Below are 21,476 nucleotides of genomic sequence, written 5' to 3'. Positions count from 1 at the left end.
GTTAGTGCAAATCAGTGCAATTTAGAAGTCATATAAGTTCACCTGAATCAGAGGAAATACCAGATAAGATTAATTGTTGAAATTAAAATTCAAAGGAAAACGAGCATACTCAATAAGCATAAGGCCATTTGCAAGCGACATGATTGACTTAAGTTTGTTTATGTGATGGCTCCTCGTGACAGTGACCAAAATCCACAAATATTTTTAGTGAAAGCCAAATAGCAATTGAGCCCTTGGAGTTTTGGTCTAGTGGTGAGAACAAAATGAGTGATGTGCAGCTTAGGCACGCGTCACGAGTCCAAACTCTATCACGGACAAAAGCATGGCATTTAAGTGGAGCAGAGTAGATGCACTCATTATCCACTAGAAAAAAAGAAAAGAATCTGCCAAGGTCCAAATAGAGTGGAATTGTAGGATCCACAGAGATTTCATATTTTAGGGAGCGAGGACAATTCATAAAATTTAGAGAATATAGATAGTCTAATAGGGGACAAACGCAATATTCAAAAAGAAAAAGCAGAAAGTAAGCAACATAGGGTTTCAGTCGTGAGGAGCTCTTAGGTCTGCCGCTGAAGTTGGAGTTGTAGGAATTTTTTGTCTTAGCCGGGTCTAGGTTGTGAAGATGTAGAAGAAGAGTTCTTTTAAAGTGCAAGGGTTTTATGAGTATTGAGCTTGGATCTACGGGCTAAGGGTCTGAAAAGTGGGCCTAAAAAATGGGTTGTTTGAGTGCAAATTTTATTTTTTCTCTTTGAACAAGACTAAAAATACTACCCATTTACTAATTAATCATACTTAAGTAAAATAACTATTAAAATAAAACTAACCGTTAAAATAAACCTATTTTGGTATTTTTCAAATATCAATCCTAAAAATAAAAATGGGATTAGATTAAAATCATCGCAAAAAATTAAAATAATATTCCTACCAATCTACTAATATTCCTGAAAACAAAGTAGAATTATTTTTGTATTTTGAATTTTATGAAAGGTAATGTGTAAAACCTCGGGGATGATCAAAAGTTACATGTCTACAGCTGCCCCTCTTTGACTGGAAACACGAAGAGTTTTCAGACAAAGAACGACGAGACAGGTTTTTGACCCGACCCTTATTTAGAGAGACTAAAAACAAAAAATAAGGAGAATGTGACCGAACCCTGGTATCCGAGCTGCCTACATTTTGGCTATAAAGGAATCAGGCCACGTGTAGTTCAGAAGTGAATGAGGTGATGGAGTGTGTGGAGAGGATGAGAGAGTCGAGTGAGATTCTGTCCGAGGCTCCGGTCCGTGGTCTTGTTATTACATCAAAAATCAAAATAAAAAAAAAAGACTAACTAAGCCTATCAGCTACGAGTTACAAGATTCTTATCTATGAGTCTTCTGAAGCTTGATCTTAAGTCTTGGTTGGTTCTTCATGCGGACTCTGATCTGAATCTTGATGCTTGTTAGCTGCAGGTGTTAGTTCATTCTTTTTTCAACTTTTCGGATCAAGGCGGGACATGCAAAGCTTGTGACTTCAATCATGTCTTGAGCAGTCCACATCTTTTCTCCGCTTCTGCACTTTGAGTTCACTTCTTTTTCTTTTTCTTCTTTTTTCTTTTTCCTTTTATTCTGGATTGAGACTCCTTCTTTTGGTCGTCTCGAACCCCGTGCCTCGAGGTAAAACCTGCTCAGACACTAAAACAAACAAACGAAACAAAATTTTTCTGCTCCAATTTTTACTAGGAAAATTTCGTGAGTTATTTTAACAAAATTCTAAATTACTTCTTTATTGAAAGCAATAAAAGTCAGGATTGTGTATCCTTGGGAAAAAGAGATTAGGGAGTGGAAACCCTATATCTAAAATAAAATAAACTAGGGATTGGAGGCCCTAAGTTGAAAAGATTATCAGGTTATGCTGACATCAATTAAGGAGTGGGACCCTATGTTAGGGAAAAAATTACCAGGTTATGCTGGCATCAACTAGGGAGTGGGACCCTATGCTGGAAAAGATTACCAAGTTATGCTGGCATCCACTAGGGAGTGGGACCCTATCTTGAAAAGTTAGACTACTAAATTGTGTACCTATGCTAAAATGAACTAAGAAGGATTTTTTTTTTGAGAAAAATCAATTTCATTCATTTTCATTTTTTTTTCTTTTGAGAAAATCATTCTTTTAAACAAATTGCCCCAACGCTTTTTTTTTCAAAGGCATGAACAAATACTTTTTTTAAATCGAGACATCCTCTTTTCTTCTTCTTTTTTTTTTTTTTAATTTCTTAAGAGAAAATTCATCAGACTAGATTTTCTAATTTATTATCTTAGGAGAAAGATTCATCAGACTAAGATGTTTATCCTAGGAGAAAGATTTATCAGACTAGATTTCTTATCTTAGGAGAAAGATTCATCAGACTAAGATGTTTATCCTAGGAAAAAGATTTATCAGAATAGGTTTCTTATCTTAAGAGAAAGATTCGTAAGACTAAGATTTCGATTCTAGGAAAAAGATTCATCAGACTAGTTTTTTTTGTTATCTTAGGAGAAAGATTCATTAGACTAAGATTTCTATCCTAGAAGAAAGTTTATCAGACTAGGTCTTCTATCTAAGGAGAAAGATTCATCAGACTAAAATGTTTGTCCTAGGAGAAAGATTCATCGGACTAAGATTTCGATTCTAGGAGAAAGATTCATCAGACTAAGTATTTTTTTTGTTATCTTAGGAGAAACATATATCAGACTAAGACGTTTATCCTAGGAGAAAGATTCATCAGACTTGGTATTTTTTTTGTTATCTTAGGAGAAAGATTCATCAGACTAAGATTTCTATCCTAGGAGAAAGTTCATCAGACTAGGTCTTCTATATTAGGAGAAAAATTCATCAGACTAAGATTTTTATTGGGAGAAAATCCATTAGACTAGGACTTTTTATCTTAGGAGGAAAAATGTGAGGAGCAATGATAAGATTTTATGTACACTAGCAAAACAAAACAAATGCATGATTTAAGAAACTTCCCTTTGTCGGCTCTTCTCTTCTCTTCTTTTTTTTCTTTTTTTTTTGTTTTGAACCACTTTCCTTGCACTTCTTTATTTCTGGTTCAAAAAATTTTGTCAGTTTTAAAAGTGGTGGTCGGTTTGTGGCCTTGAGTCCTTGGGCAGCTTTGACTTTTGCTCAATCAACTTGAGTAGGTTTCAAGAGACTTTTACTCTGCATCAACCCTGATTGTTTCACACCCATTACCATTTGTATTTGTGTCTCAATCAGCCTTATCCCAACTGGAGATCTTTGCTCAGGTGACCTTTTCTAATATCTTGAATGACTTCCTACTTTTGAGCAATTTGTCTGTCAGAGAGAACCACAAGTTATCTTTGCTTGCGCCAAGTAGACTGACAAGGGTCTTTTGGGGGGAGCCTTTGCCTGAATCCTCAAGGCATATTGACTATAACAACTGAGTGTGCTGGCCAAATTTACTTTGTGCAACTGAAAAGTTGCTAGCAAATTTTAAAATTTTTTCTTGCTTGTTTTGACAGGACTGACTCAGAGTGAAGGACACAATGATGCAAAGAAACAAGTATTAACAAGAAATGCCCTTGTCGGAAGGACAGAAGAAAGAGTTTTTTCTTCAATAACTAGCCTTAATGATCATGACATGCATTTTGGACTTAACTGCCGATCTATCAAACTGACCAAACTTTCCTTTTACCATTCCTAGGACCTTTGAAGTCGAGCTTGTTCGTGCCAATCCTTTGCATCGACTTCATGACTCACTTTCGACTAGTGGTGCACCGAGAAGTTTTCACTAACAAGTCTCTCTCATTTATTCATCTCTGCTTACCGTCGCCTTACAGTGCCCGTGAGGGTTTTCACTAGTAAGACTCTCATTTTCTTTTTCTTTTGCTTTCTTGTGTGAGCAACCTGACAGTGGTCTATGTCCCATGAAAACTGTTGCTCATTGCATGCATCTCTTGTCATTCTTGAAGGTTGATTTGGAGGTCTTTATTTGGAAGGCTTTTGGATATGGGTAGGAAGAAAGGCCGACATGAAGGCTCAAAATAGACTAAAGATGACGAGGTTGTATACATACAACTCTTGTGATCGACTCTTTTAAAAATGAAATAAAATCTTTCCCCAGCTTCAACTATTGGGGATTTTTTGGAACTTTTTCTTTCTTTTTCTTTGAATTCTTATTTGGTTGGACCGAACCGTAAGGCTGCCTACGTATTCTTTTTTTAAAGAATTAGGTCGATTGTAGTTCAAACATCTGACCTAACTTTTTTTTTCATCTTTCTTTCTTTTTTTTTGTTTTTTTTTTGTTGTTTTCAAAATAAGTTGCCCCAGCTTCTATTTTCTGGGAGCATGGACCTTTGCCAGTTCTTTTCTTCTTCATTTTTTTTACTTGAACTTTTTAAGAATTGCCCCAGTTTGTACTCTTGGGACATGGACTTTTTTTTTCTTTTTTTTACTCTTGACTCTAAACTTGATTCCAAAAGAGGGTGGTCAAAGAAAATAACACGGGCTCAAAAGGGGTAGCGAATGATATAAAGTGTTTGGATAGCAGAAAAAGGAGCTCCCAGCCTCAAGAATGCCAAATATAGTAACTATTCGCGATCACAACATTGACGAACATGTTGTCTTCTTGGTGTGTCATGGTCACAAGACACTTTCCATCCCTTAATGTCAAACTTTCCAACAAACTTCAATTGATTCTTTCTCAACCCGATCTTCACAATAATTTTGAAGGTAAAGATTCTTAACCTCCACGGGTATGACTATTCTAGTTCCATTTGAATTTTACTCGTGCTTAATTCTAAGGTATTTCAACTCTTTTTCATCCTCAAAAGTGTATTTTTCTCAGTTGTCCAATTCAAGCTTAAATCAATTTTCTAATATCTGGCTAAAAATTTCGCATGCATGTCATATCACTAAAACTAGCGGGAAAATAATTAACAATGGAATGACACAAAAGAACAACTGTATTTTATTGAGTAAACAACAAGGCAAACAACCTAAAATCCGAGTTACAATCCTAAAATAACCCAGCTAATGAAAATAGCAACAAAATAGACAGGCAAGACTCACACAAATAAAATAGAGGGATAGAAGGGTTTGACTCAATGAAACAAATAAAATCTGGATCACAACCTTGAAATAACCCAGATAATAGAAAAAACATCAAAACAAGCTACCAAGATTCCTTCCTAGTGAGGAGAGAATGACTTTTCAATTGCTAAACTTGACATTTAGCCACAAATTTGCTCATCTCAATCACCATGGCCTTATCCAATTTCAATCGTCAAGTTCCCGAGAGGATTCTCATACTACATGTCACCAGGCACCATCCCCACAAAGTGTGCATCATCATGTGCAGGTAAATGATTCTGCGTGATATTCTGGGTGTCACTGTCTTGGATCACAATCAGTTTTTCCTGGATCATTCTTTCTATTTCTCTTTTCAAATCCCGATAGCTTTCAACATTGTGCCCCTAGGCATTGGAATTGTATTCACTCTTTTTAGAAGGGTCAAAGATTCTTGCACGTGGGTCCACATGATTTGGAGGAATAGGTGCAATCATGTCATAATGCTTTAATTTATCAAACAGGCTTGTATCGGACTCTCCTATTTGTGTAAAATTATCTTTCAATCTATTTTCCCCTTTATACCCCTGGCTTAGATGTGGGTTATAGGGCACTTAAAATTTTTTTGGAGGCTGGTGGAGATTTTGTTATGCTCGTGCTCGCCTTCTTGGGTGATTTGGTGGCTGGACAATATATTGAGGTGGAGCAACAGAGTATTGTGAGTTCTGAGGTGGATAATAGTGCTCAGGGGAGTCAGGGGAAACCTGATGAAGTTGCTCAAACCTTCGAGATGTTCTCCTAGGACCTCTTCTCGACCCTGATATCATTATAGTTTCTTCATCCTTCTCATTCGTGTCACAAAAATTATCATATTCAATCTGGAGAGTCTGAGTTGCGGCTTTGAGAACTGCTTGACTTATAATTCTTCCTGTCTTAAGGCCATTATGAACCATTTCCCCCATTTTGATTGCTTCCGAGAAGGATTTGCCCACTGTGGACATTATGATTTAGAAATAATCTGGATCTTGAGCCTGAAGAAAGACAGTGATTAACTCATGGTCATCCATAGGTAGCTTAACTCTAGCCGCTTGCTCTATCCATTTAATGGCATATTCCTTGAAACTCTCAGTTGGTTTCTTCTTCAGGTTTGAAAGGGAATTGCGGTCTGGGGTGATGTCAATGTTGTATTGGAACTGTTTGACAAAGGCCTGTGCCATGTCATCCCAGATATACCAGCGAGATATGTCTTGATCCATAAAACATTCGGAGGTTACACCCGTAAGGCTTTCTCCAAAATAAACTATTAGCAATTCTTCATTTCTTCCTGCACCTCTTAGTTAATTGCAATACCTTTTTAGGTGGGCTATGGGGTCTCCATGTCCATCATACTTTTCAAATTTGGGATTCTTGAAACCAGGCGGCAAGTGGACATCGAGGAACATACATAGAACCTTGAAGGCAATATCTTCTGACCTGCCAACCCTTGCATATTTTTCAACTGTTGTTCTAAGCTTTTCACTCTTTGGGTCATTTATTTTTGTGCCATCTTTCAGGCAGGCTTCTCAATCTTTGCAGGAAGATCAAATAGGTACGAATGGTACTCAGGAGAGTGGGATTGTTCTTGCTAGGTAGCAAACTGTGACTCATGAGTTTTCCTCTACACCACTGTCAGTTGTGGGATGGTGAAGACAAGCATAATAGTAGTGGTTGTCTGATTGGTTGTAAATGGCAAACTTTGAGAGCATGCAACAGAAGTTCCAACTATAGTCGTACAGTTGGGATAAGGACTGAACCTAGGTGGATAGGATTGATCAGATAATGAGACCGGAATGGTAGTAGTCGAGATGAGTGTGAACTCTGGGAAACCAGGAATAGAGAAGGGCGGTCCTTGGCCATTGGCCCACACTTGACACATTTCAGTCATTTTTTGTTTCAGTACTCTATTTTCCTCAACCACATTAGACTCTTGTTGAACCCTCTAACCCTGAGTCTTATGACTGCTTGCAACAACTTCGATGTGAGTTGTCATTTTTCCTTTGGATTTTGTGTTGCCAGCTTACCATAAACTGACCACCTTAAACTTTCGTCACAATTTAATAATAAAAGACGTGTTAGAATGGACTCAGTCGGTCCTTATTATCATCATCATTTTTTTAATGGTTGATCGAACTTGATGTGGGTTGCCTACGTATCATGTGGAAACATGAATTAGATCTTGCGTAGTTCGGGAAGATTAGGGATAAAGGAAATAAACTAAATTTTTTTTTGGATTTTGAATTTTCTTTTTTTTCCCTTTTTAATTAATTTTCAGAAGAAAGACTTACAAAGAAGAAAGAAAATATTTTTGATTTTTTCTTTTGAAATTTCGAAAGAAAAACTTTTAAAGAAGAAAGAAAATATTTTTGGATTTTTGAATTTTTACTTTGAATTTATGAAAGAAATACTTCGAAAGAAAAGAGAAAATATTTTTTGAATCTTGAATTTTCTTTTGAATTTTCGAAAGAACAATGAAAATATTTTTGGATTTTGAGAGAGGTAAAAAGAATTTTTCTTTTATTTTTAAAAATTGGGGTCTAAAAGAAAGACTTTCTAAAGAAGGAAGTAATGAGGTTTGCATACGTATCTCAAATCCAATGAGAATCAGACCCGCGTAGTTCGGTCAGTTTTGACGGAACAGAGGAAACATGATTTTTGAAAACATTGACTTACTTTCTTGTTTTCAAATTTTTTCAAATACCTACTACTCGCTCTTGTTTTTTCTCTTTTTCTTTTTCTTTTTCTTTTTCTCTTTTTTTTTTCATTTCTTTCCCTATTCTAGAAGTCAGTCAACATGGAAGCCGAAACAAAATAGATACGCAAGTAGCACGTAAGATGCATCCGTGTGGTCTTTTAATTTGGGTACACTTGTCCTAGACGGACTCAACCCCTGTGTTGAGTCCCCAAAGTCACGTGATGCAAATAAGCGTTCCTACTAGGGATTTGGCATGAGGCTATGTTATTCTAGGTTTAAAACCTGGGTATATTGTTCTAGACCTGGCTTACCCAATCGAACAACTCGAGCCAATGGGGGGGAGCGTATCGGGAATACAGAAGCTTTACCGGCTTTGCAACTTGTCCGAACCTCGTTCTAAAATTAGGATATGACTCTAGCAGAAAAGAAGCCACGCGAAGCACACGCTCCCAAAAGATTTAGAAGACTCAGAGAGAAGAGGGTTTCGTAGCAGTTTATAAATAGTTCACAGAATATCAAAGCGGCAAAAAGCGGCAATTAGCACACTAGGCTCAAACACGTAAAAATCAGATAATAAATGAAAGACAACTATAACAATTATTCCAAGCTCGAATTCTTGAACCCTGAACCAGAGATTCTGGATTCTTATCCCCAGCAGAGTTGCCAGAGCTGTCACACTTCCTTTTTCCACCCGAAAGGGTATAAGGGAGTTTTTCCAATTAAAGTGACATAAATTGAAAGGGATTATTTATTTAATTTCAGAGTTGCCACTTGGAATATTTATGGTGTCCCAAGTCACTGGTTTATTTTAAATCCCAAATCGAGGAAATTGACTCTTATTTATGGTCTGCAAACACAGAAATTTGGGTAAGGAATTTTGTTAACCCAGAGAAGGTGTTAGGTACTCCCGGGTTCCGTGGTTTTAGCACGGTCGCTCAACTATTAATAATTGGCCTAATTATCTGATTAATTATATGTTTTAAACCTATTGTGCATTTTAACCTTTTAAAGCCGCTTTTAATTATTTAGGGGATTATTTGTGGAACAAGTCATGATTGTCGTACACTTGCCATTTTGGAACACATTGCAAATCACGCTACATGAAATGCACCCATGATTTGCGACATTTTTTTTATTATTAATGCTCGAAATTATGGTCGGGTTACATGAAATGCACACCCGAATGGAATTTACGTATCATGACCATGCCACGAGAATCGTACCCATGACAACGATAATTTATTAATCGCGCCTAAAACAAGCTACGATGTTCACTAATTAATATCTACAAAGAAGTTGAATTACAATAAGCTCTGCTTTAAACCTCAAAGAAATAAGCTAGTAACTAATAAGAAGTTTCATTATTTGGTTCCACTAGGCGGAAAATCTACAACAAATAAGAAGTCTCATGAAACTTCTTCTCATAGGCAAGTGTTTAACCAAAAAATGAAATTTTAGTCAAAGCTAGAATTTACAAGAATACAGGTTGATGATAATCAAAAGAATGTATAAAAGAAAGTAATTTAGGTAGTAAGAGAGTAATCAAGAGAAAAACAAGTAAACCAAAGTTTATTCCAATAGTGTTTCATGTCCTTACAATTGATCAGATATCTCCCTTTTATAGATATCTTGGAGATATACGTTTTGCCCAAATCATAATGAGGCTATACGAGTAATTAAAGACATTGAATGCTACGTTACATAATTATTACATTCAATACAAATTCTCTAACGTATTCCACATTTAATGCCTATTAAATACCATATCTGTACTCTTTTCTATTGTCAGGTTCATTCCTTTTGATTCTCGGACATAAATGACTTAGATAGGTACAGGCGCTGAGTTATTTGAATAACTGCCTGTGCCTCTTCCTCTGCCATTTTCTCGTATCTGTTGCAACTCGTGCCTCTTGGCTAGTTGTAATTCTTTGACCATTTGACCAGTCTACGTGTCTCGACACGTCACCTTTAAATACAATTTTTTCCAATACAGATAGTCCCCCCACTTTCCATTTATTCATCAGTTGAATATTTGGGAAGTGGATTTCATTAAAAGAGAATTTTTGTCACCATTAATACTATGACAAAATTGACGCTTCAATTATCGCTTCCATTTAATGCTCCGTACACATGTCATTTTTCTATTGGTTCTGCAGTTTTGCAGCCCTTTTCAAGGCTTTTTTACGGCTCCACTATTCACGAAGTGCTAGTTATCATTATTATAATCCTTCCATCACTGCACTTTTACCTTTGGCGGTTGCTTATTAATATAAATATAACTTCTTTCCTTGTCTTTTACCACATAAAGCTTATTGAACACTTAATTCCTCAAATCTCAGTCAATGCCCCCATTAGGCATATAAGGGGAGGTATGCTTCGTAGCTTAGGGTCTACTCGTGGTGGTGGTTCGTTTATACCTTCTCCTAGTTCTGGTCCTTCTTTTAGAACCAGAGGTTCCCTTTCTCACAAATCTTCTTCTAGGGGTAAAGAACTTTCTGAACCATTACGTGAGCCTTTAGTAGAGGAGATAGTCCCTGCAGAACTATATTTTTACCATGATAGGGAAGCTCTTAGAAACCAGGTTTCCGCTTTAGATCGTGTTGATGCTTACCCCACTCAAATTACAGAAGTTTTGACTCATGTAGTTCGCAAAGACTGCTATTAGAGTAATGATTTTTCTATTATTATCTCTAATCCAAATCAGAGAATTACTTCTTACTTGACTGGGTTCTCTTTTGTTTATACATACCCTTTCACTTTAGGGTTCAAACCAGCTATTGACCCAGTCATTCTTGAATTTTGCCGTTTCTTTAATGTCTGTTTGGGTCAAATTGGCCCAATCATATGGAGGGTTGTTGCCTGTTTGAGGCATTTAACCAATATGGCTGATGTTTCCTTTACTTTCCCTCACCTGATTCATATTTACTCCCGTAGGTTTTTCTGTAACGGCGTTTTTACCCTAGTGGCCAAGAGTAAGAGGGTTTTGGTGAGCCCTGAAGATGACAAGGACCGTGGCTGGTATGCCCGGTTTGTTGGTGTCCCCATTGTTGGCTTAGTGGGAGAGGATAACGTTCCCTTCCCTAAGAAGTGGAATTTTGCACGTAAGTCTTTTATCCTTCTCGTGCCTTTTTTCTTCAAGTTTATTAACTTCTCTAATTTTGCCCCTTTTTTAGCAACCATGGGAGTTGTGGAGGATATTCCCAATTTCCGTGGTTGGGTAGATAAATTGCTAAAGACCGCACCAATAGATGGTAGGTCTTGGAGAACACTTTCTAACCGTTACAGTTGGAAAGTAAAGACTCATGGTAAGAGTTTTTATTTCATCTTTCACGCATATATATATTTTTCTTTATTGCTCTAACTCCCATCCTTCTTTTTATCAGGATTTGCTATTCGAGGAGTTACTGTTGAAGCAGTTGCGGCCTCTCGTGTCTCTTCGGGAACCCTTACTCCTTCGGGGACCCGTATCTTTTTAGAAAGAGCCCGAGAAATAGTCTTGGGTTCTTCTTCTGCGAAAAGGAAAGTTGTTGAAGAGAAAGACTCTGAAGAAGAGGAAGATGGGGGCTCCCTGGTGACGAGGCCACGAGCTAGGAGACGCATCGTCTCTGATGACGAAGCTGAAGTTTCCCCTCATCTTTCTGTTTCTCTTACCGAACTTGTTGAAACCCTAGTAGTAATTCCTGACGATGACGTCACTCCTCATGATACCCGTGAGTTTATTGATCAACTTTTCATTAGTGGTTTTGGTAGTGGAAATTTAGGGCCTGTTTTAGATGAAATACCCTTATCTTCTTTTTCAACTCCCGTGCCTGTGATTCCTTCCTTACCAGCCCCAAATGTTTCTATTCCTTCTTCTACTGTTTTCACTTCTTCTACCGCTCCTCTTTTGACACTTCTCCCTCCTATCGTTCATCATACGGAAGTGGGCTCTTCAAGTAGAAGTGCCGCTATGAGGAGGGTAACTATTGAAGTTCCTGCTGATAACAACCTTTTGAGGAAGTCAGGTCAGGCAGATGTATGGCTGGAGCCTTTAATTGGCCCAATTGAAAAAGCAAAGCTGGAGAGCCATAGTTCCCTGACTCTAATAAATGATATCGTGCATGCCACTTTGAAGGTATTTTCCTTCTCTCCCTTCTTTACTTTGTAAATTTTTTTATCTTTGGGATTCTTAATTCCCTTCCTTTTTAGGCCAATCTTATCGACACAGAAATGATGAACAGAATCCCCCTCTTGGAGAAGGTAGCACGTGATTCAGAGAAGATAGCACGTGATTCTCAGTTGGAGGCTATCAATTGGAAGGAACAATTTGAGAGTGCACAAATTGCTATGGAAGATTTACAGGAGAGCAAGATTACCTTAGAGCAGCAGGTGCGGGCTTTAACTTCAGAGTTAGCGGTTGTAAAAGCTTCCTCAAGCCAAGCAGAAAAAGAAAAAGAACGTCTCGAATCCTCCTTCTCCGAGCAACTATCTAAGGCTAGTGAAGAGAACAAAGAGTTGAAGACTCTTTTGAGTCAAAAACAAGTTTACACTGGGAAGCTCGTGCAAAGCTTAACTCAAGCACAAGAAGACCTTCGAGTCTCTGCTGATAAGGTGCGTGCTTTAGAGAGCTCCCATGCCTCTCTTCAAAGCTTCTTATAACTCCGCCTTGGCAGAAAATGAAGAGCTAAAGAATGAGATTGCTGATTGGGAAAAGGATTATGAGATCCTTAAAGAAAAATCCGCTGTTAAAGTAAGTTGGGCATTTTGAATTCACGTCGTGATACCCTAATTGAAGTTGGTCAAGAAAACTTCAACCTGGAGTCGGAGTTAGCTAAGATCAATGAAACCATTGAAAAAGCTCAGCAAACACAGGACTTCCCTTCTCCCGTGGTTGAAGCTCCCGTGAATGTTAAAGCTGATACGGGTATCCCAACTCTTTCAAGTCCAATCGAGCCTGTTGCTGCAAGCCAAGTTGAAACTGCATCTGTTGATGCACCTGCCCAAATTTAGCTCGCTGCTATTGATGCTCCTACTTCAGTTCCACAAACTTCTCAGTGACCCGTTTTAATCATTTGAATGATTTTGTTTTTGATTTTATTTTGGAAAATTATAATCAAACCCTTAGCTTCATTTGAGGGTTGGTTTTGGAAACGCAAGTCCCCAAGTCTTTTATGGGGCAATTTGTATAAACAATTTCATAGTTTTATGACTAAGTTCGTACTTAGTCTTCAGTTTTTAAGTATTAAGAAGTTTTTCATGTTATTATCTTAAACTTCTGTCTGCTTTATTCTTGCCTTTATTTTTAAGGACTTATAGAATAATTTGCATTTTTGTTCTTCGAAAATGCTTCTGTTAATCTCATGACTAACTAATTTAAACATGAGTTTTATAAAAGAGGACCCTTTTATATTTTAACACTTAATGAAGAAGACGTCTCAACTTCATAATGGTGTTATCATACGATAAAAGAAATAGGAACACACATGTTTCTTTGAAATAACTTTGACAAGTTTTGAATAATACTTTACATGTATTTGAATTGCATCTATAACTTTTTCGTAACTGTTTTTCTTGTAATAGATTTTTACAAAAGAAGAATAATAGACACGGGGTTTTTCCTTATAACCCGTTTTAGTACATAGCCTTTACCCTAACTATAATAAGGTTTTTCTTTGGCCTTAGCTCGTGGCTCCATCTCATGACTTTGTGACTTTTACTCTGCACTTGACTCTTTTAGGCTTGATTTTTCCTCAATCTTCTTTTCCTTCTTTATACACATGTCTGTGTATATTATGTAGTCCCCAAGTGTTTGAGTGTTGAAGTATGAAGCCTCGAGCACTTGATAGTTTCTCTCATTTGGTCCTTTTCCTAAAATGGAAAAACATACGAGACTCGGAGGTGCGATTATAGATGAAGACTGCTTAACCCGTTTGAATTTCTATCAGAATAATTGTAACCCTAGGCCATGAATTTTAGGTTATTCTGTGTGTCTTACAGGTCGTAACTCATCATTTAGTACGGGTTAGCTTTTTGCCTATCATCTAAAATCGTTAGTAAAATTTTAACAATTCAAAAATTAAATTTAAAATGGTGATACCTGACCGTGGGTATTCCTTAGAAATAGTATCTCTTCAAATGAACAGCATTCCAATGTGAAGGTAGTATCTTGCCATCCATTGTCTCCAGTTCATATGCTCCCTTTCCTGTAATATCACGAACTCTATAGGGTCCTTCCCATGTTGGACTTAATTTACCCGTGTTAGCTGCCTTTGTAGATTGAAAACCCTTTTTAAGCACGAAGTCCCCCACTTTGAAGAATCTGAGGCGTGCTTTTCGGTTGTAATATCGTTCTATGACTTGCTTTTGTGCTGCCATTCTTATTAATGCATCTTCTCTCCTCCCCTCGAGTAAATCTAGATTGACCTGCATCTCCTCGTCATTAGATTCTTGTGTCGCCTGTGTGAACCGTGTCCTTGGTTTCCCTATCTCAACTAGAATTAAAGCCTTAGCTCCATAAACCAATGAAAATGGTGTTTCTCCTGTACTTGTTTTTGCAGTTGTGCGATATGCCCATAAAACTCCAAGTAACACTGCAGGCCAGTTACCTTTTGATTCCTCTAATCGTTTCTTTAAATTATTGATAATAACCTTATTCCTTGATTCTGCTTGCCCATTACCCACCAGATGATAAGGTGTAGACGTAATCCTTTTAATTTGCCAACTTTGAAAGAATTCCGTGATTTGAGCTCCAATAAATGAGGGCTATTATCAAACACGATCTCCTTTGGTACACCGAATCGGCATATGATATTCCACCAAATAAAATCTTTGACTTCCTTTTCTCGCACCTGTTTAAATGCTCCTGCCTCCACCCATTTAGTAAAATAATCAGTGAGTACGAGCAGAAACTTTACCTATCATTTTGCTTGTGGTAATGGACCCACGATATCCATTCCCCATTTTATAAATGGCCATGGAACAATGACTAGATATAATAACTCCGCAGGTCTATGCATATTGTTACCGTACCTTTGACATTTATCACATTTGGCCACGAAACTTTCTGCTTCTCTTCCATTTTAGGCCAGTATTAACCTGCCCTAATTAAGATTCTTACCAATGACCTTCATCCTGCGTGATTCGCGCAATGTTCCTCGTGTATTTCTTTCATTACATACTCCATTTGCGAAGGTCCGAGGCATCTTGCTAAGGAACCACCGAACATTTTACGATATAAATTGCCTTGCTTTAAGCAATACCGAGCAGCCTTCTTTCGAAGTACATGAGCTTTTTTCTTATCATCAGGGACGATACCATAGTGCAAAAAAACAACAATCTCGTTCCTCCAATCCCAAGTTAAATTATTAAAATTTACCTCATTCTTATCAGGATCGAGAACTGAATGAAATAAATGTATAACTAAGGTGTTTGCATCGCTTGCCACATCAGCTGCAGATGCGAGTTTAGCTAGGGTGTCCGCTTCAACATTTTCATCCCTTGGTATTTGTATAACTTTCCAGGTTTAAAATTACTTTATCAATTCTCGTACCTTTTCTAAGTATTGTTGCATCCTTGCTTCCCTAGCTGTATAAGTCCCCAGCATTTGATTAACCACGAGTTGCGAATCATTCTTGATTATAATCTGATTTATGCCAAGCTCTCGTGCCAATTCTAGACTTGCAATCACAGCCTCATACTCCGCTTCATTGTTAGTTATGGAGTGACATTTAATAGCTTGTCGAATGGTTTCACCCATAGGTGGTACTAAGACAATCCCTAAACCTGCACCTTTTACATTAGATGAGCCATCAGTGAATAAAGTCCAAGTTCCCGGATTAGCTCCATTGAATACCTGTAATTCTTTTTCTACTTCTAATTGTATCCCCTGGCTAAAATCAGCTAACACTTGTGATTTTATAACAGTTCTAGGTTGGTATGTGATTTCGTATTCACTTAACTCTATTGCCCACTTAGCTAACCTACCTGATAACTTATGCTTATGTAATATATTACGTAAAGGGTAGGTAGTTACTACAACGATATGATGACACTAAAAGTAAGGTCTTAACTTTCTAGATGTCATGATTAATGCAAGTGCAAGTTTTTCTAACTGAGAATACTGCGTCTCCGCATTTAACAAAGATTTACTAACACAATAGATAGGGGATTGTTTACCTTGTTCTTCTCGGACCAAAACAACGCTTACCGCAACTTCCGAAACAGCAAGGTAAATGAGTAGTCTTTCCCCAGCCTTTGGTTTTGCCAGCAAAGGTGGATTTGATAAGTACGTTTTCAAATTCCTGAGTGCCTGTTGACATTCCTCATTCCATTCAAAATGATCCTTCTTCTTAAGGGCTGAGAAGAATTTAAAACACTTCTCTGATGATTTAGAAATGAATCTTCCCAAGGCTACAATTCTCCCTGTTAATCTTTGAACTTCTTTCTTGTTTGAAAGTATATCAGAGATTTCTTCAATGGCCTTAATATGTGCATGATTCACTTCAATACCACAGTTAGAAACAAGAAAACCCAAAAACTTACCTGATGCAACGCCAAATACACATTTTTCGGGATTTAACTTCATATTAAATTTGTGCAAAATTGAAAATGTGTCAGATAAGTGTGATATGTGATCTTTTGAATACTGAGTTTTAACAAGCATATCATCTATATATACCTCCATAGTCTTTCCTAAATGCTCTTGAAACATTTTGGTAACTAACCTCTGATACGTTGCACCTGCATTCTTTAGACCAAAGGGCATTACTTTATAACAGTAAGTCCCCCTGTCTGTTATGAATGAAGTTTTTTCTTCATCTCCCAAATCCATTTCAATCTGATTATAACCTGAATATGCATCTAAAAAACTTAATAGTTCATGACCTGCAGTTGCATCAATCAATTGATCTATGTGTGGTAGTAGAAAAGAATCTTTAGGGCAGGTTTTATTAAGATCTGTGTAATTTACACAAACCCGCCACTTACCGTTCTTCTTTGGAAATACAACAGTGTTAGTTAACCAGTTAGGATACTTTACCTCACGAATGAAACCAATTTTTGGCAATTTTTGGACTTCTTCTTGAATCACCTGATTCTTGAAAGTTCCTTGCTTTTTTTTCTTTTGCTTGACAGGAGGGTATGATGGATCTTCATTTAGTTTATGATTCATCACCTTCGGTGGTATTCCTGTCATGTCAGAGTGGGACCAAGCAAAGCAGTCCACGTTAGTTTTTAAAAATTCAATTAACTTACCTCTCATACCTTGGCTAAGATTGGCTCCAACATAGACTTTTTTATTAGGCCATTGAGTAAATAACACGGCAGGCTCTAATTCATCTATTGTTGTTCTGATATTTTCGTTCTCTTCTGGTTCTTGAATGGTATCAGGCCTTGAATCTACATCTGTTTGCTCTTGTTCAGTTGAGGTTTGTGTTGTGGTGTCCTTAACTGCCTTCTGTGATTGCTATTTACCTTTATTTCTCATGCTTGTATCTGCAACAGAGTTGATAGCCCTGGCTGTATGTTGATCTCCATGAATTTAACATATTCCCCATGGCGATGGAAATTTAATAACTTGACGCTAGGTTGAAGGAACAACATCCATTTCGTAGATCCATAGTCTCCCAAGAATCATGTTGTAAGCCATCTCCATATCTACCACCTAGAACTTTGTATCTTTGATGACTCGTTCTGCGAATGTGGTGAGTGTTACCTCTCCTTTCGTGAGGACACTAGAATTATCAAATCCAGATAGAGTATGCGCCTTTGGTATCACTTTATGCGCCTTTGGTATCACTTTATCTTCAGCTTGCATCTCACGTAATACTCTTAGCAAAATAATGTTCACGGAACTACCTGGATCAATCAAAACTCGTTTCACATTAGTATCATGTACAATTAAAGATATTACCAGTGCATCGTTATGAGGGGTTAATACGCCATCTGCATCTGCGTCATTGAATGTAATGTTGTCTTCCTCTAAAACATGCCGCACCCATTTCCCTTGGGTAATTGTTACTTTGGAAATTTTGTTAGCTGCAGTATATGATATACCATTGACGTCTTCACCACCACTTATAACGTTGACAGTTCTTTTGGGAAAAGGTGGTTTTGGAGGCTCCTGCCTGTTCTTCATGTGAGCTTGCTTGCCTTTCTTACTGAACAACTCAGTAAAATATCCTTGTTTTAATAAATGATCAACTTTACTTTGTAAAAATCTGTAATCTGTTGTTTTATGTCCGTGGTCATTATGAAACTCGCACCAATGGTCAGGGTTTCCCCTGTTTGGATTCGATCTCATTTCCTTTGGCCATCGAACCTTATCTCTCATGCTTCTCAAAACAGCTATGAGCTCGGAGGTGCTGACGTTGAAGTTGTAACCACCGAGTCTCGCTTTTAAATTTCTAGCATTATCTTGGGACTCATAGTTGTTTCGCTCATTCCTGAATCTTGATGAAGAACCTGATTCTCTGTTTCTTGATCTGTGATCGTACATTTGATTATCCTGCTTTGACCGTGAGTCCTTTTCCGCAGGTCCCATGTAAGGCTCGTACCTATTTTTACCGGATCTTTTTTCGGTCTCCGCACGTCTCGAACTTACCTTTTCTTCCTTTTGAAATCGTGGAACAGTATCCTCAGCTTCATACTATACCTGTTATAAACATCATTCCACGTTGTAGCTGGGAATTCTCGAAGTCTTTCCTTGAGTCTCCTCGTAGCTTTCGAGCTTTTTTCATTCAAATTACTTGTGAAAGCTATAGCTGCCCAGTTGTCAGGTACACGTGGCAATCTTATTCTTTCACGTTAAAATCTGTCCACGAATTCTCTAAGCAGTTCTGAGTCCCCTTGCTTGATTTTGAAAATATCATCCATTCTTTTCTCTACTTTTTGAGCACTCGAGTGTGCTTTGATGAAAGAATCTGCAAGCTCAGCAAAAGAATTTATAGAATTTTCGGGTAAAAGAGAATACCATGTTAGCGCTCCTTTGGTAAGCGTTTCACCAAATTTTTGACTAATACTGATTCAATCTCCTGCTTAGTCAAATCGTTGCCTTTTACGCCAGTTGTGAATGCAGTCACATGATCTCGTGGGTCTGTTGTTCCATCATATTTTGGAATATCAGGCATTTTGAACTTTTTTGGAATTGGGAGTGGAGCAGCACTTGGCTTCCAGGGTTGTTGTGAATATCTATCCATATCTACCCCTTTGATTATGGGCGGCACCCCGAGTATATGCTTTATGCGCTTACTTTACTCCTTGAGCTGTTTCTGCAAGGTTAGTACTAAATTTTGTAAATCAAAATTAATTACATTACCTGGTTCTCTCTCCTGTGATTCACTGGGAGTTCCACCGCTGTCTGAGTTAACAAGCCCGGAACAAGGGCTTTCTAAAGTGTTATTATTTGGAGTAGGTGTGAGTGTTGCAACAAGTAACTGGTTAACAAGTGCCTCAACAACTTTGTTGACCTGAGCAGCAATTAATTTCTGCAAAGCTTCATCAACAGCTTCAACATTTTCAAATTGAGCATGCTCGTTTATTTGAGACCCATCAGGAGTACCCTCACGAGATTGTCGTGGAGAGTCTCGTGGAGTAGGAACTTGAGTGTTAATATTATGTGGATCTCCCTGATTTTGTTGGTTCTCTTGGTTTCCTTGAGTGTTGTCATTGTTGTTCGACATAATTGATGCAACAAGGAAAGTTAAGTGAAAAGAAAATAGATTATCAGTTTTCCGGTAACGGAACCAATTTGTTTTACCAAAAAATGAAATTTTAGTCAAAGCTAGAATTTAGAAGAACACGGGTTACTAATAATCAAAAGAATGTATAAAAGGAAGTAATTTAGGTAGCAAGAGAGTAATCAAGAGAAAAACAAGTAAACCAAAGTTTATTCCAATAGTGTTTCGTGTCCTTACAATGATCAGATATCTCCCTTTTATGGATATCTTGGAGATATACGTTTTGCTCAAATCATAATGAGGCCATTATGAGTAATTAAAGACATTGAATGCTACGTTACATAATCATTACATTCAATACAAATTCTCTAATGTATTCCACATTTATTGCCTATTAAATGCCGTATCTGCACTCTTTTCTCTTGTCAAATTTATTCCTTTTGATTCTCGGACATAAATGACTTAGATAGGTACGAGCGTTGAGTTATTTGAATAACTGCCCGTGCCTCTTCCTCTGTCATTTGCTCGTATCTATTGCAACTCGTGCCTCTTGGCTAGTTGTAATTCTTTGACCATTTGACCAATCTACATATCTCGACACATCACCTTTAAATACAATTTTTCCCAATACAGCAAGCAGATGAAACTACGCTTGACCAGTTCAAGAATGCTTTATACTGCTTGTAGGTAAAACTCACTTATGCATTAAAAATAGGTGCTTGAATGGATGTTTAAATGTTGCAATTGCATTATTGATTACTATTATTACTTCTGACAAGGATCCCAAAACGTAAATTATAATGCATGCTATATATCATTGTTTTTAATACCTATGCCACTAAATCACTATTACTTTGTCCTTAGCGAAAATACTAGCGACGTACATAGCACATGAGATGCAACGCATGGCGAGCAATATACATCCTTGCCTAAAGCAAAAAAGGTCATTTCCCCTCCCAAATTTATTTTTACAATTTAGAAATTGAGAGTCAATCTGGTACCAGTTCTTAGGTTTTCAGGCAAACCTGATGAAATACCCCAGAGCAACAAACACAGTAAGAACCAAGTTTACATGGCTGATTTCTTCAAAGATCAATGAATGTTAAAACCTATGGATGCTTAATAAAGAAGTAGAACTTTTTTGAGTAATAATAAAGAAGTAGATCTTGTACCTCCAGCAAGATGTACCGCATAATCCGATCTAGCCGTCAATGCAACAATGAAATCCAATTGAAATATGAATAAACCACGACCGGAACTCGGATACGCAACCTCGAACTCGGAGACGGACAGAACTTTGGGGCGATTTTGGAACGTTTTCAGCTGGGTTTCAGTACTGATTTTTGGTGCTGGTTTGGGTTGGTTTTAGACGGAGAAAAGGGGCTGCTTCGGTGGCTGACTGGTGGTCATTTTATTGCTGTGTTTTGGGTGGTTTTTAGTAGATATTTAGGAGTAGTTTGGTGGCTGTTTGCGCAGCTATTTGGTGGAGGAAGAGAAGGTGCTGGACGCTAGTTTTTTTTTTTTTTGACTGGAGTTTGAAGTGGTATTTTCATGATATTTACACGGCAGAAGAGGCGTGCTCTATGGCTGCTTCTTTTAGCTTCACATGATGTCCATTAAAGATGACAAAAAGTTAAAAAAAAATGTATCTATGTGAAGAAAAAAGTTTCAGAGTCGTGAGGAGCTCTTAGGTCTGCCGCTAAAGTTGGAGTTGTAGGAATTTTTTGTCTTAGCTAGCTCTAGGTTGTGAAGATATAGAAAAGAGTGAAGTGTTAGAGTTTTATGAGTATTGAGCTTGGATTTATGGACTAAGGCCGAAAATTGGGCCTAAAATGGGTTGTTTGAGCCTAAATTTTATTTTTTTTCTCTTTGAACAAGACAAAAAATACTACCCATTTACTAATTAATCCTACTTAAGTAAAATAACTATTAAAATAAAACTAACCGTTAAAACAAACCTATTTTCCCGAAAGGGCGGATTCCCCTGCTACATTACAATACCTTGCTCCTTATACAGGAGCAGCTCTGTCTGAATATTTTAT

General features: G+C 37.5%; 1 long non-coding RNA gene across 2 annotated transcripts; it reads right to left on the bottom strand.

The window, feature by feature from the left end:
- Positions 1-19,616: 19,616 nt before the first annotated feature.
- LOC138876952 (uncharacterized) lies at positions 19,617-21,161 on the bottom strand. Of its 2 annotated transcripts, none has more exons than XR_011402268.1 (2): positions 20,607-21,161; positions 19,617-20,040 (listed from the first exon to the last, which is right to left on the bottom strand). It is a non-coding gene; the product is annotated as an uncharacterized lncRNA (long non-coding RNA). The 2 variants fall into 2 exon arrangements; XR_011402267.1 differs by having other exon boundaries at positions 19,617-20,019.
- Positions 21,162-21,476: the final 315 nt, after the last annotated feature.

The sequence above is a fragment of the Nicotiana sylvestris genome, chromosome 9, assembly GCF_000393655.2.
Source record: "Nicotiana sylvestris chromosome 9, ASM39365v2, whole genome shotgun sequence".
In the NCBI taxonomy this organism is placed as follows: domain Eukaryota; kingdom Viridiplantae; phylum Streptophyta; class Magnoliopsida; order Solanales; family Solanaceae; genus Nicotiana; species Nicotiana sylvestris.
The sequence above is the reverse complement of the archived record's forward strand: the minus strand, read 5'-3'. Positions and strand labels throughout refer to the sequence as shown.